A 15,630-nucleotide genomic window follows, 5' to 3' on the forward strand; every position below is an offset into this window, starting at 1 on the left:
GCCTGATTGCCCTAGCCAGAACTTCCAGCACTATGTTGAATAGGAGTGGTGAGAGATGGCATCCCTGTCTTGTGCCAGTTTTCAAAGGGAATGCTTCCAGTTTTTGCCCATTCAGTATGATATTGGCTGTGGGTTTGTCATAAATAACTCTTATTATTTTGAGATATGTTCCATCAGTACCAAATTTATTGAGAGTTTTTAGCATGAAGGGCTGTCGAATTTTGTCAAAGGCTTTTCCTGCATCTATTGAGATAATCATGTGGTTTTTGTCATTGGTTCTGGATTACATTTATTGATTTGCATACGTCAAACCAGTCTTGCATCCCAGGGATAAAGCCCACTTGATCATGGTGGATAAGCTTTTTGATGTGCTGCTGGATTCGGTTTGCCAGTATTTTATTGAGGATTTTTGCATCGATGTTCATCAGGGATATTGGTCTAAAATTCCCTTTTTTTGTTGTGTTTCTGCCAGGCTTTGGTATCAGGATGATATTGGCCTCATAAAATGAGTTAGGGAGGTGTCCCTCTTTTTCTATTGATTGGCATAGTTTCAGAAGGAATAGTACCAGCTCCTTCTTGTACCTCTGGTAGAATTCGGCTGTGAATCCATCTGGTCCTGGACTTTTTTTGGTTGGTAGGCTATTAATTATTGCCTCAATTTCAGAGCCTGCTATTGGTCTATTCAGGGATTCAACTTCTTCCTGGTTTAGTGTTGGGAGAGTGTAAGTGTCCAGGAAATTATCCATTTCTTCTAGGTTTTCTAGTTTATTTGCATAGAGGTGTTTTAGTATTCTCTGATAGTAGTTTGTATTTCTGTGGGGTCAGTGGTGATATCCCCTTTATCATTTTTTATTGCGTCTATTTGATTCTTCTTTTCTTTTTTATTAGTCTTGCTAGGGGCCTATCAATTTTGTTGATCTTTTCAAAAAACCAGCTCCTGGATTCGTTGACTTTTTGAAGGGTTTTTGTGTCTCTATCTCCTTCAGTTCTGCTCTGATCTTAGTTATTTCTTGCCTTCTGCTAGCTTTTGAATGTGTTTGCTCTTGCTTCTCTAGTTCTTTTAATTGTGATGTTAGGGTGTCAATTTTAGATCTTTCCTGCTTTCTCTTGTGGGCATTTAGTGCTATAAATTTCCCTCTACACACTGCTTTAAATGTGTCCCAGATATTCTGGTATGTTGTATCTTTGTTCTCATTGGTTTCAAAGAACATCTTTATTTCTGCCTTCCTTTTGTTACGTACCCAGTAGTCATTCAGAAGCAGGTTGTTCATTTCCACGTAGTTGAGTGGTTTTGATTGAGTTTCTTATTCCTGAGTTCTAGTTTGATTACACTGTGGTCTGAGAGACAGTTTGTTATAATTTCTGTTCTTTTACATTTGCTGAGGAGTGCTTTACTTCCAACTATGTGGTCAATTTTGGAATAACAGTGATGTGGTGCTGAGAAGAATGTATATTCTGTTGATTTGGGATGGAGAATTCCGTAGATATCTATTAGGTCCTCTTGGTGCAGAGTTGAGTTCAATTCCTGGATATCCTTGTTAACTTTCTGTCTCATTGATCTGTCTCATGTTGACAGTGGGGTGTTAAAGTCTCCCATTATTATTGTATGGGAGTCTAAGTCTCTTTGTAAGTCTCTAAGGATTTGCTTTATGAATCTGGGTCCTCCTATATTGGGTGCATATATATTTAGGACAGTTAGCCCTTTCTGATGAATTGATCCCTTTACCATTATGTAATGGCCTTCTTTGTCTCTTTTGATCTTTGATGGTTTAAAGTCTGTTTTATCAGAGACTAGGATTGCAACCTCTGCTTTTTTTTGTTTTCCATTTGCTTGGTAGATCTTCCTCCATCCCTTTATTTTGAGCCTATGTGTGTCTCTGCATGTGAGATGGGTCTCCTGAATACAGCAAACTGATGGGCCTTGACTCTTTATCCAATTTGACAGTCTGTGTCTTTTAATTGGACCATTTAGTTCATTTACATTTAAGGTTAATATTGTTATGTGTGAACTTGATCCTGTCATTATGACATTAGCTGGTTATTTTGCTCGTTAGTTGATGCAGTTTCTTCCTAGCATCAATGGTCTTTACATTTTGGCATGTTTTTGCAATGGCTGGTACCAGTTGTTCCTTTCCATGTTTAGTGCTTCCTTCAGGATCTCTTGTAGGGTAGGCCTGGTGGTGACAAAATCTCTAAGCATTTGCTTGTCTATAAAGGATTTTATTTCTCCTTCACTTATGAAACTTAGTTTGACTGAATATGAAATTCTGGGTGAAAATTCTTTTATGTAATAATGTTGAATATTGGCCCCCACTCTCTTCTGGCTTGGAGAGTTTCTGCCAAGAGATCTGCTGTTAGTCTGATGGGCTTCCCTTTGTGGGTAACCTGACCTTTCTCTCTGGCTGCCCTTAGCATTTTTTCCTTCATTTTAACTTTGGTGAATCTGACAATTATGTGTCTTGGAGTTGTTCTTCTTGAGGAGTGTCTTTGTGGTATTCTCTGTATTTCCTGAATTTGAATGTTGGCCTGCCTTACTAGGTTGGGGAAGTTCTCCTGGATGATATCCTGCAGAGTGCTTCCAACTTGGTTCCATTTTTCCCCGTCACTTTCAGGCACACCAGTCAGACATAGATTTGGTCTTTTCACATAATCCCATATTTCTTGGGTGCTTTGTTCATTTCTTTTTACTCTTTTTTCTCTATACTTCTCTTCTCACTTCATTTCATTCATTTGATCTTCAATCACTGATACTCTTTCTTCCAGTTGATCAAATTGGTTACTGAAGCTTGTGTATTTTTCATGTAGTTCTCGTGTCATGGTTTTCATCTCTATCAGTTTGTTTATGGTCTTCTCTGCATTGATTATTCTAGTTATCCATTCATCCATTCTTTTTTCAAGGTTTTTAGTTTCTTTGCGCTGGGTACGTAGTTCCTCCTTTAGCTCTGAGAAGCTTGATCGACTGAAGCCTTCTTCTCTCAACTCGTCAAAGTCATTCTCCATCCAGCTTTGTTCCATTGCTGGCGATGAGCTGCGTTCCTTTGGAGGGGGAGGTGCGCTCTGATTTTTTGAATTACCAGCTTTTCTGCACTGCTTTTTCCCCATCTTTGTGGTTTTATCTGCCTTTGGTATTTGATGATGATGTAATGATGGGGTTTTGGTGTGGGTGTCCTTTCTGTTTGTTAGTTTTCCTTCTAACAGTCAGGACCCTCAGCTGCAGGTCTGTTGGAGTTTGCTTGAGGTCCACTTCAGACCCTGTTTGCCTAGGTATCAGCAGCGGAGGCTGCAGAAGATAGAATATTGCTGAACAGCGAGTGTTGCTGTCTGATTCTTGCTCTGGAAGCCTCGTCTCAGAGGTGTACCTAGCTGTGTGAGGTGTGAGGTGTTGGTCTGCACCTAGTGGGGGATACCTCCCAGTTAGGCTACTCAGGGGTCAGGGACCCAGTTGAGCAGGCAGTCTGTCAATTCTTGGATCTCAACCTCTGTGCTAGGAGAACCACTGCTCTCTTCAAAGCTGTCAGACAGGGACTTTTACATCTGCAGAGGTTTCTCTGCTTTTTGTTTAGCTATGCCCTGTCCCCAGAGGTGGAGTCTACACAGGCAGGCAGGCCTCCTTGAGCTGTGGTGGGCCCCACCCAATTCGAGCTTCCTGGCGGCTTTGTTTACCTACTTAAGCCTCAGCAATGGCGGGTACCCCTCCCCCAGCCTCACTGCTGCCTTGCAGTTAGATCTCAGACTGCTGTGCTAGCAATGAGGGAGGCTCCGTGGGTGTGGGACCCTCTGGGCCAGGTGTGGGATATAATCTCCTGGTGTGCTGTTTGCTAAGACCTTTGGCAAAGTGCAGTATTAGAGTGGGAGTTACCCAATTTTCCAGGTGTTGTGTGTCTCAGTTTCCCTTGGCTAAGAAAAGGAATTCGCTTCCCCCTTGTGCTTCCCAGGTGAGGCGATGCCTCACCCTGCTTCAGCTCTTGCTGGTTGGGCTGCACCCGCTGACCAGCACCGACTGTCCAACATGCCCCAGTGAGATGAACCCGGTACCTCAGTTGAAAATGCAGAAATCACCCATCTTCTGTGTCGCTCACACTGGGAGCTGGAGGCGGGAGCTGTTCCTATTCGGCCATCTTGGGCGCCCCCCCCCCCCCAATTTTTTTTTTTTTGTGACAGAGTCTCACTCTGTCACCCAAGCTAGAGTGCAGTGGCGTGATCTTGGCTCATTGCAACCTCCACCTCCTGGGTTCAAGCAATTCTCCTGCCTCAGCCTCTTGAGTAGCTGGGATTACAGGTGCCTGCCACCATGCCTAGCTAATTTTTGCATTTTTAGTAGAGGCAGGGATTTCACCATATAGGCCAGGCTGGTCTTGAACTCCTGACCTCAGGTGATCCGCCCACCTTGGCCTCCCAAAGTGCTGGGATTATAAGTGTGAGCCACTGCTCCCGGCTAGGACACAAGTTTAAAGTTGTATAAAGAACTTTAACATTTTAAAATTCTGACAGTGTAACTCAGAATTACACTGTTTTATACCAGCAGAGACTTTTATACAAACTTTGGAGATCTCTCCGAAGTCTGAATTTGTTGAGGCCTCAGATAACATGGTCCTTGTGTCCCATGAACTCTGATGTTGGCAGTTGATTCTAAGTGGGCTCCCACCACGTTGCACAGAGCAGAAGCAATGCCAGGATGCAGTTTGTACATATGGGACCCCTGACTTGTCGCCTGGCTCACTCAAAGGCCTGCCGGCACTCTCCTGTGCCTGCAAATGACAAAGCTTTAGCATTCACCAAGCCGGAGGTGACAGGTCCTTCCCATCTCTTTCTATTCATGGCTTCAAATTAATAATTAGTCGCCTGAAAAATGAGCCAATCTGTCTCATGGAGGGTAAGAACCATGAGCCAAGGCAATTAGCGTCTTGGTTCTGGCTGCCTTGGGAATTTAATTTAGTCACACAGCCCATTTAAGGTTTCCAAATCTTGTTGTCTCCTGAAGGGGAAAGTCATGATTGTTAAATGAGGGGAACACCCCCCGGGGACCCATATGTTGAGGATGTGCTGCGTCCTGGGCTGGCCTGGGGCACGGGGCTGGGCAGCTTTTGTGGCGTCCACATGCCTGCTCTATTCTTCTCCAGGACTCAGCAGCTGGCTCCAGGCAGCACAGCCCTTAACCACCAGTGGAGGGAGTGGCCACTGCCCCCAAATAGTTGCACACTTGAGCAGTCCTTTTGTCTGCTTAGAAGACATTCCAACTGCCCATAAGCAGTTGGTCTTCACACAAAGGAGGGTGTCCATGGAGCAAGGCAGTCTGTCTGTGCAGCATATTGTTGAGTGGTTGTGAATCTGCAAGCCGGCAGTTAGTAAGTCATCCCCAGCACGGAAGGTGGGCATGGAATGGATGCAAGGCTGGGGAGGACAGAGGCCGAGGAGAGGACTCAAGGAGAGGATTAAACCAGACAATTTAATTAGGGAGATGTGAAGAATCACAGAATCAAGATATTGGGGCTCCAGGAGGAACTTAAGGAATGATCTAGGTCTTTTCTCTCTCAGGAACCACTCAAGCCTGATGATACTGAATCCTCTTTTATTTATTTGTACTTACTGTTTTCTTTACAGACGGGGTCTCACTCTGTTGTCCAGCTGCAGCACAGTGGTGCAATCATAGCTCACTGCAGCCTTGACCTCCTAGGCTTAAGCAATCCTCTCGCCTTAGCCTCCTGAGTAGCTGGGGCTACAGGCATGCGCTACCTTACTCTGCTAATTTATTTTTATTTTAATCTTTTTGTAGATACGGGTCTCACTGTGTTGCCCAGGCTGGTCTTGAACTCCTGGCCTCAAGTAATCCTCCCACCTCGGCTTCCCAAAGTGCTGGGATTACAGGTGTGAGGCAGGGCACCCAGCAGAATTCTCGTTCGGAGAAATTCCAAGGCCTGGATTTAACAACTGTTGCTGGGAGAAAGTTCTTTGAATCATTCTGATTAAAAAATCTGCTTCTCCTTTCACGAGTGGTCATCAAGAACAGCTGGTTTTCTGTCTAAGAGGCTTCCGAGATTTGCAAAAACGGTGGCTAATGATGACAACAGCAAGAGCAGGGAGCACAGAAAACTCCACAGGCCTAGGCTCGGTTCATCGCACAGCCTCCACCTCTGGATGCCCTGTGAGGATCCTGTTATTATCCACATTTTAGAGATGAGGAAATTGAGGCTTAAAAGGGCTAAGTGACCAGCCCATTGACACTGCGATTTGAGCTTAGGCTGGCTCATCCCAGGCCTGGACTGCCCACCTCTCTCTCCTTTTGCAGCCGACCTGGCTGCCAGCTCTAGTCCTTCCTCTGCAGGGTTTGGCTTTTCCCTCCTCTGTTCCCCAGGCGGCCCCAGGCACTGCCTGGGGTCTCACGGTGTGCAGGGCCAGGCAGAGGAGCTGCTAACTGCAGCTTCGCTGTAATCTACCGACCCTAACAATGGCAGCTCGCACGGAGCTGGCACAGCTAACACGTGCGCACGGGGATGCGCGGAGAACCGAGTGACGCCAGCAAAGAGCCAGGGAGAGCCAGGGAGAGCCAGGAAGAGCTCGAAAATCAACGTAACGCTGTTGAGATGAGGGAGCACAGCACAATTTTGAGAGCCAAACAAAGCGGGGACAGAGAGATGTTGCCTCGAGATGTGGCCTCAAAAGGTCTTGTCGAAGCGATGAAAAGGAGGAGGTTCCTGGGGATACTGGAGCCGGAAGATGCGGCGAAGGTCCGGGTTAGCAAACGGGGCAGAGTCGGAGGCCCAGGACGCCGGGCCCTGGGGGTGCTGTCGCGGAGCGACGGCGGAGGCCGGGGTGGTGGGCGCCCCGGGTAGTGGGAGGCGGGAGTGCTCTCCCAGGTGGGCTTGGAGGGGCCTCGACCCAGACACCCAGGGCCGGCCAGCGCACCCGCATGATGTTCTGGAAGCGTCTCTGCAGCCTAGTCGGTGGCTGGCGGAAGCTGGGCGTGGTTAGCCTGGCAGCCTGGCTTTGCGGACTCACCTCTGGGCCTCCTCCTCCAGTGCCTTCCCTCCCCCGCCAGCCCCCAACTGGAGGGGCTTGGGCTGCACCCTCACTGAGGACGCGGTTTTCCAGGAGCAGCGATCCTGGAGTGGACCCTCCCGCATCCGGGGGGCACATCAGCGCTCTCGGCTCCCCCATGGAGACACACTCACTGAGGTCACGCGACCCAAAACCAAATGACCCACCACCGCAACAGCCGCATTGTTACTCCCCGGTGATTTAAAGGAAGGGTTTTTAGTGGTGGGTCCGGGAGGTTTTGGAGTGAGAGAACTAAGGGGGTGAGGCCCCAGGGAGGGAGGTGCATGGAAGCCGCCGCCTCTGACTGTCCTAGGGTGTGCCCAGGCCCAGAGATGATGCCCAGGCCCATGAAGGGAGTGAAGCGGAGGCCGTGCTGGAGGCGAAGGTCAGCGTGGCCTGATTAGCCTCCCACGGTGACTCGGGAGGTGACTCGGGAGTCCGGGCCCTCTCCTGCCTGTGGCGCCGTCCAGCCCTGGTCCCCCAGGCTGTGGCTGCAGCCAGTGCGTGTAAAAGGAAGAACCCCGTGATGATTTTTCCTTGGGGGAGATAAACCCGTGGAGGGGTTTGGAGCCACAGGGAAGGTGTGTGGCTTGCAGGATCTAAAGCTGCAGAGCAGAGAGGTGAAGACAGTCTCCCTCCTCCGTGGTCCCTGGATCTGGAGAAGCACGGAACGTGCCCAGAGTCTCTGGTGCCCATTTTGCGAGGCATTGTTGGGGCAGGAGGTAGAAAGGTGGCATCAGTGGATGGGTGGCGTCCCATGTCCTGTGGCCGTCACAGGGCCAGTATCCAAATGGAACCCACGAATAACCCAACATTCCCAACAACCGAGGGTAGTGGCATTGTGTTTAAACGTTTTGGGTCTGAATCAGACAGTGCAGGGTTCCAACGCCCACTTAATCAGTTTTAAATGGATTCTCTGAAAGCAGTCCCTATGGGTAGGATTGGGTGCAAGTGGTGAATGTGGTCCTGGAAGGCAGTTGTGGGGAGGGGATGTGGGAGGGAGGGAAGCCAGCCGGCGAGTGTTCATTGACACAGGTTTCCACTGTGGGCAGCAGGGGCTCACACCTACTAGGGACCCCCAGGACCATGTGCGGACCATACCTCAGCATTGTCTTACCTGGCAGGTGGGGAAGCTGGGGTCTTGATCCACTAACACTAAGCGGCTGAGGCTGCCCTGGGGGTGTTAGCCCCTTGGCCCTCCCACCTGCCCTCATGTGGGCTTGGCTGGGTTCCTGGGCAGAGAATGCCTCAGAGACTCGCAGTTGCTCTGTTGGGAGGATGGGGCAGCTGCCCTGGACCCTACCTTCCCCACTGCCCATCCTCTCAGTTTCTCCTTGCATGCTGGCAGGATTCTGAGAGCTTTGCCCAGAGGTAATGTGGCCTGGCATGGCCTCTGCCTTCCTGCGTGGGGCTCCCTGGTCATGGAGTGTGCATTGCCGGTGGTGAGCCAGCGCACAGGGGCCTGGACCAGCCATGCACGGGGGCCAGTGGGGGAATGCTCCCCTTCCTCCCCGGGACTGTTCTCAGACACACTCCCAAAAGCAGACAGAGGAGCTGACTCAATATCCCACCCCACCTCTGTCAGCTCTGCCTCCCCAGCCTTACTCCTGCCCCTGGGTTCCCTCCGGGGTTGACAGCCTGCATCTGGCTGGGGTCAGGCTCTGCTATCTGGGGACTGGAGCCAGAAGACGTGGCAAGGGTCCGGGTTAGCAAATGGGGCAGAGTCGGAGGCCCAGGACGTGATGACAGTGCTGAGCTGTTTGCATTGGTGCCAGACTAAGGGAGACCTTCTGGGACGGTGTGGGTGTGGTTTTGTGGGCATGCAAGGCAGGGCCATGGTCTTAGCTGCATCAGCACTGTGCTGCAGGGTGAGAAAGGATGGGCGAGGCATCAACCCTTCAAGTGCATCAACAACATCCCCACATCCAGTTGTAGTCAGAGAGCAAAACTGTCGAGGACAGTGGCTGGACAGGCACAGGGAAAGTCCAGGAAGGTGTCACCCACTGACTTCTCTCCATGCGGGAGTTCATGGCCACAGTAGGGACCAGTACCAGAGCTCCTGGGCATCCCCAGCAGTTCCTTGCTAAGGGGATCATAGTGGCAAGTCCAGGGAGAGCTCTGACCTCAACACAGGGGCAGAACACTTGGGACCCACCCACAGTACCTTGTGATGTTCTAAGGACCATCGAAAAGGTAAAAAAGAAACTGATTCAGCCAAATAACTAGTTGTTTTTTTCTGTGCTACTATTGCAAAGTGTTAGCTATTTTTTAAACTTTATATTTTGAAATAATTTTAGATTTATAGCTGAGTTTCAGGCATAGTACAAAGTTCCCAAATACCCTTTATCCAGTTTCCCCAAATGTTAGCAACTTACATAGCTATGTGACATTGATCAAAACTAAGAATTCACCCTGTGCAATGCCATTTACTAAATGACACACTTCAGCTGGGTTTCACCAGTTTTCCCACCAATGTAATTTTTCCATTTCAGAATTGAATCCTGGATGCCCTGCAGTATTTAGTCACCACGTCTCTCTCCTTAATCTTTCGTTTGTCACTCAGTCTTTCCTTGTTTTTCATGACTTTGAACTTTACAGCTGTATATTTACTAACTTAAAAACTGAGCTGGCTGAAAACTAGGTTGGTGGTTTTATTTCTGGGACTGTGCAGATGCGGCGATGATTTGGTCATTCTGGTACAGGACAGTCAAGGACATCTACGGTTTTCCTGGGCATGGTGCATTGCTCAAGATTTCCAAAGCCAAACTGCATGTCACAGTTCTATGTACATGTGCCTTGATACACTTTTTGGACTGGTGCTCCTGTGGAAACAGACAGCAGTAGGGTGCTAGGACTGCAGCTGAACTTGGTGATGGTTGTCCTGAATGCTTGTGCTTTGGTAGAAAGGGCCCATTCGAGTCCCCACAAACCTACTCACTCCAGCATGACACAATGTGGCTCTCCCTCCTCCCTCCTCTCTCCTCCCTGCACTTGTGTGGCTTGGCCCACTCCTCCTAGAGGATTCCCTCTTGGCTTACGCTCCCATGCGGGTGTCCAACTGGTGGCTCCATGCCAGTCTGGGCTGGGTGTGATGTTCCCTTCCGGGCCTTATCATGCTGCCACACATGGGCGTCCAGGCCTGCCTGTGCCCCCTGCACAGACGAAGCCCCATGGCACTGACCGAGAGCAGCTCCTTGGGTTGCAGAATTGATTCCTCCATCTCCTTTTGGAGTAGGTGTTGCTCTCCACATGAATGGTAATCAGATTTTCTCTCCCTTTGATTTTATGTTCATTCATGTCTATTCCACCCAGATTCGCAAAGGAATCATTTACTTGTCTTTAGAGTTCAGTAGTTTTCGGCCGGGCGCGGTGGCTCAAGCCTGTAATCCCAGCACTTTGGGAGGCCGAGACGGGCGAATCACAAGGTCAGGAGATCGAGACCATCCTGGCTAACACGGTGAAACCCCGTCTCTACTAAAGAATACAAAAAACTAGCCGGGCGAGGTGGCGGGCGCCTGTAGTCCCAGCCACTCGGGAGGCTGAGGCAGGAGAATGGCGTAAACCCAGGAGGCGGAGCTTGCAGTGAGCTGAGATCCGGCCACTGCACTCCAGCCCGGGCGACAGAGAGAGACTCCGTCTCAAAAAATAAAAAAAATAAAATAAAATAAAAAATAAATAAATAAAAAAATAGAGTTCAGTAGTTTTCCTAGCCTATGTCTTGGTGCTGGTCCTTTGGGTTGATATTCTCAGGTACTCACTGTGCTCTTTCAGAATGTAGTTTCAACTCTTTTTTGTTGTTTCCTGAATTTTAAATTATGGGAAAGTTTTTTTGGTTTGTTTTTGTTTTGCCATTGCAGAGTTCAGTATTTGTTCTACTATTTTACTTCGGGTTTTTTCTCTAGATACTTTATTACCTATATGCTGAATCATTTTTGCCTACTTGTCATTTCCTTAAAAGTCCTTTTTATTTTTTCCTTTATGTCCTTAACAACTAAAACAAATTCCTCCTATTTCTCTCAGTGCATTGACTGCCTGTTATTTGCTCTTGTGTTCCTTCCAGTTTAGCCCTCATTTCTGAGATGATTTTCATTTGTCCTGAATTCTTTCCCAAGTCATCCTTTTCCCAGGTTTCCCTTGCTTCCCTCTTCTCCCTCCACGCAGATGCTGGTATCACGCAGGGCTGTGGCCATGGTGGTCGCCCCCACTTGCTTGTATGTAGGGCCTAGGGGGTGGGGACTGTATCATCTAGTTTTGTTGTGAATTTGTCCATGTGTTTTTGGTTTTACTATCTAATTTCCATGTTATTTTTGTGTAGGATTCAAGGAGATTCAAAACCCATGTCACTGCTGCCATCTTCCTAGAATCCCCTTAAATCCTCATAGATTTGCTGATGTTGGGAGCATCCTGAAAGCATCCCCGTGCTAAGGTGGCTGCAGTAACAGGTACAATGAGAAATGATGGTGAGTCCCATAAATGCCCTCAATTCAACTTCCTCGCAGTACAACCTGACAGCAAAGATGTGCAGGAGGGAAGTTAGAGTGGTCTCAAATGACTGTGGTTATAGTTTACTCTTGCAAATTTCACAAAAACATGTAACCACATGAACACATCCCAAGATATTGGAAAGGGCAGCTGTCCACCATTTTGATAAAGATTAAGTAGATCAGGGTATATCCATAAGATGTAATGGTATGCAGCCATGGAAAATAATCTTTCTGAATTTAAAAATAATCTTTTCATAATAATGAATGTGCATTATAGAAAATTAGAAAATATAGGCAATAAAGCGTAAAGCAAATAAGAAATAACACCCAGAGGTTATCACTAACACCTTAGCATATATCCTTCCACATTTTGACATACTTTGATGATATTGCATGTAGAGTGAAAAAAAAATCAGTACAAGTTGCATCTACAATGTGATATTGGGTTGTAAATTATGTATGTTTTGAAAAGTATTAAAATACAAAAGACCAAAAATGTTAACAGGGCTTATTTGTGGATCATAGGCTTAGTGGTGATTGTTATTTTCTTATTTCCTATATTTTCCACAACAGGAATGCAGACTTTTATAATCATTAAAAAATGAATTATTTGAAAAAGTAATTATGGTGATTTCAGAAGTGAGGTTTGGTTGTGAGTGTGTGTGAAATCGGATGAACAGCTTATTTTGTGTCTGCTGATTATGTGTCTGCATTATGTTATTTCAGGTTCTCTCCCCTCCAAAAAAAATCAAATCAGATTGTGAATTTATTCCCTGACATTAACACGTGGCATTACAGGAGCATGTACATCACATGGTCAATTTATTGGCATGAGGATTATATCATCGGGGAATAAATGGGAAATTCTCAAGGTACTTTGTTCCAGTAATCAGGACTTTATTTATCTCTAAGCTAAAAGAGGGGATTGAATTCTTTAATGATGATCAGAAAATGCTTTTAGGAAGATTCCTTTCCTATTAAACAATTTCTTAAAGTTGCAGTAAATGTTATGTGGCCTGTCTATGCCCAAGGAAGCCTGTAGAGGGCTTGGCAGCACACTTTGCTTTGTCTTCAAAACCGTTGGAAAGAATGTCATAGGAGTCGTGGAGGAAAAGGTTAATCAAGGGGCAGTTAACGTTACTGATGACATATTGATAAGGTTCTCCAGGCCCAGTTCCTTTTGGGGGACTTTGGCTTCCCCAGCAAATGCCACTTGGTGATATGGCTCCCAACACTGGTCACCTGAGTGTTCCCTACACTACTGGAGAAATTTAGGCCTTAAATTAAAATCAGAGTCATGCAACTTGATTATATTTTGGCAGTTTGATTTAAGTGCAAGTTCTTTGAGATGTAAGAATGTGGTTGGTTTTTAGTGATGTAAACTAAAAGGTCTGGTACTTCCAGGTAGCCCAGCCCTGGAAGGCCTGTAGGCTTCCAGTGAGAAAACTGGAGACCACACTCACTCGTCCCACTGCCCTTTCTTTGGGGCTGCCTGTGATACTGGGTTATTCCCCTCCCTGCGTGCCACTGTGCTTACCCTGTTGGAATATGGTGGTGGACTTGCCAGAGGAGAGGACCATGCTTTTCCGGAACAGCAGTCCCCTCCTTACTGGTCGGGGCAGCCAGCAGGCACCCCATCCATGAGCCACAGCTTAGGTAAAGCAACCCAGTCCAGCTGCGTGCCCTCTCTCTGCTTCTGGGGAGGTTGGAAGGACCAGGGGCATTCATGCTTGTTTCTAGGGGCCCTTACTGGATCTCTGGATCAAGACCTACTCAGGGCAGAAAGGCTCTGATCTAGGTTCCATGTTAGGACTTGACGGATGCATCTTTACTCAGATGCAGACAGTGGACAATTAAAACTCTGACCTGAGAGTGAGCCACAGCCTTGGTACTCATAAATGCTCTGCTTGGTCCTTCACATTTGTGAACCGTACAGGGGAAGCTAAGTTGTGAGCAGTGCACCTTCACAAGCAAAGCCTCGACTGAAATCTTCTTTAACAATTGGCTGGTCACTCCTAGGCGTAATCTACCCCTTTCAGAACACTGGGGGCAAATTTAGAGACATCGAAGCCTCCTGATGAGAAATAGTGTCCACTCACTGGGAGAACTGAAATATCAGGGGATTTCTACGCAAATCTCACAGAGTCCTTCTGGTGTCCTAGGGGTTTGCTCACATTAAGGGACTTTCTGGTAGGAAGAGAGTCTCTTTACATTCTTCATTATATGATCCTGGTGGCTTTGTAGAGAGATGGTACAGCTGAAAGATCATGCCCTGAGGCGCCAGGGAGTTGTGTGTGTGTGTGAATGCTCTGTGACCTTGGGCTAACTGCTTAGCCTCTCTGAGCCTTAGCTGCATCAGCTTTGAAAAAGAGGATGATAAAATGGAGTCACCTTATTTGACTTTTATAAATACAATGACACAAGTTGTGGCGATGGGAAGAGAGAATTGGGGAAAGAGAAATGAGAGAGAGAAAGAGAGAGAGAGAGAGAGAATGAGAATGAATGATAAACAATGTAAACAACAGTGGGGAGTGGACCAACACCCAGCCTGGCAAGCGTGAGCCCAGACAGCCTTCCCTCCTGGCTACTGGCAGCCTCTGCATGGAAGCCTGTCGTTGCCTTCTTAATGATGAGAGATGTTCTGGGGGCACTCCAGGTTTCCTGGACATGGGATCGTCTTCACAGCTGTGTCTATTGAAAGCTGAAGTTTCAGTCTCCTCGCTCCCCCTCTCCCCTCCGAGTGACTTCCCAGGGGAAATTCAAGGGCACCTGTGACTGCATGGCTGCTTTCCTTTCCTTTACTCAATGCCGTCCTCTGGTGAGAGCTGTGTCTCATGCCAGGATACATGAGGTGCTCCGTAGTAGTGTGTTTTCCCTCCTGGGTGGTAGTTTTATTTAAATTTGAAGCCATAAGGATCACTAAATAGAACCATGAGGCAACCACTCTGGGCACCTGCTGGGGATATCCATAAGAGCTGACCACAGGTGCCCCCTGCACCCAGCAAGTCCTTGGCTGGACAGTCATGCAACAGGCATGGGGATGTGTGGCTGCCAAGCCCTCCAGGGCAGAACTGTTTGTAATAGTCCTAAATGGGAGAGATGGCAAATGCCCACCAATGGGGCAGCATGGATAAATGGATGCCACACATCTACGGCGATGAGTGAACCCCAGCACCTGTGAGTTCACCAGCGTAATATTGGGTGGAAGAAGCCAGGAGGAAGGGCATTCACATTCTACGATTCCAGCTACACTACGTTCAAAAACGGACAGAGCTAGGCTGTGGTGCTGGAAGCCAGGACAGTAGGATCCTTGCATGGGGGGGATGGTGCTGGTAGGTTCTGATAATTTTCTCTTCTTGATCTGGGTGTAAACATTTTGTGAAAATTCAATGAGCTATACATTTATGATTGGTACATTTATGATTTTGTATGAATATTATACTTTCATAAAAACTACTTTAAAAATATGATTGTGAACTTTTTTTTTTTTACCCATTTTCTGTCAATTAGCACTGAATTGCTCACTATCTAATGAGTGGTGCTAGTTTTGACTTGCTAGCTACACTGTCTTGAGACAGAGAGGGTTTTCTGTGCTTTGTATGACCCACTCTGGAACCAGGGAGGGATGGGGAGCACTCGGAAAACATGTGCCAACAGATGCTGGACATCCCCGTGCTGGTGAAGGCACGCTCATTCCTCAGCAAAATACCCATGTGGGGTGTTGGCAGGAGAGAGGACAGAAAAGGGCAAAGGATTTGTCTCTGTGAGCGTTCCTGGAGCTACTTCACCTTGGCCAAGCCCCCGCCCAGTCCTCTCCTAATGTGGACAGACCAGGAGGCAGAAACTCGTCAGCCAAAGAATTTCCAAGCTAGGGGCTGATAAATGCTTGGATAATTTGCCCATGAACGCGGTGGAGTCTTCTTCACTTGCCATCACGGGGGGCTAAGTACCCCAGTTTTTTTGGAGAGACTTGAGGGACTGTGCCATTGCAGTGTGAATTTCAAGAGATTTTAAACAGAAGGCAGAGTAACAGTGTGGTTTGGGAAGCTCTAAAGATAGTCGTCCTGGTGCAGTTTCTTCCACTAAAAGAGCGGGGATGCCATGGACCTGC

At 47.5% G+C, this 15,630-nt stretch overlaps 1 long non-coding RNA gene across 1 annotated transcript; it reads left to right on the plus strand.

Annotated features, from left to right (window-relative positions):
• Positions 1 to 7,383: 7,383 nt before the first annotated feature.
• On the plus strand, positions 7,384 to 14,989 carry LOC104661053. The gene is made up of 4 exons (XR_747800.2): positions 7,384 to 7,616; positions 11,351 to 11,495; positions 12,246 to 12,391; positions 12,924 to 14,989. It is a non-coding gene; the product is annotated as an uncharacterized LOC104661053 (long non-coding RNA).
• Positions 14,990 to 15,630: the final 641 nt, after the last annotated feature.

The sequence above is a fragment of the Rhinopithecus roxellana genome, chromosome 13 (genome assembly GCF_007565055.1).
Source record: "Rhinopithecus roxellana isolate Shanxi Qingling chromosome 13, ASM756505v1, whole genome shotgun sequence".
NCBI lineage: Eukaryota > Metazoa > Chordata > Mammalia > Primates > Cercopithecidae > Rhinopithecus > Rhinopithecus roxellana.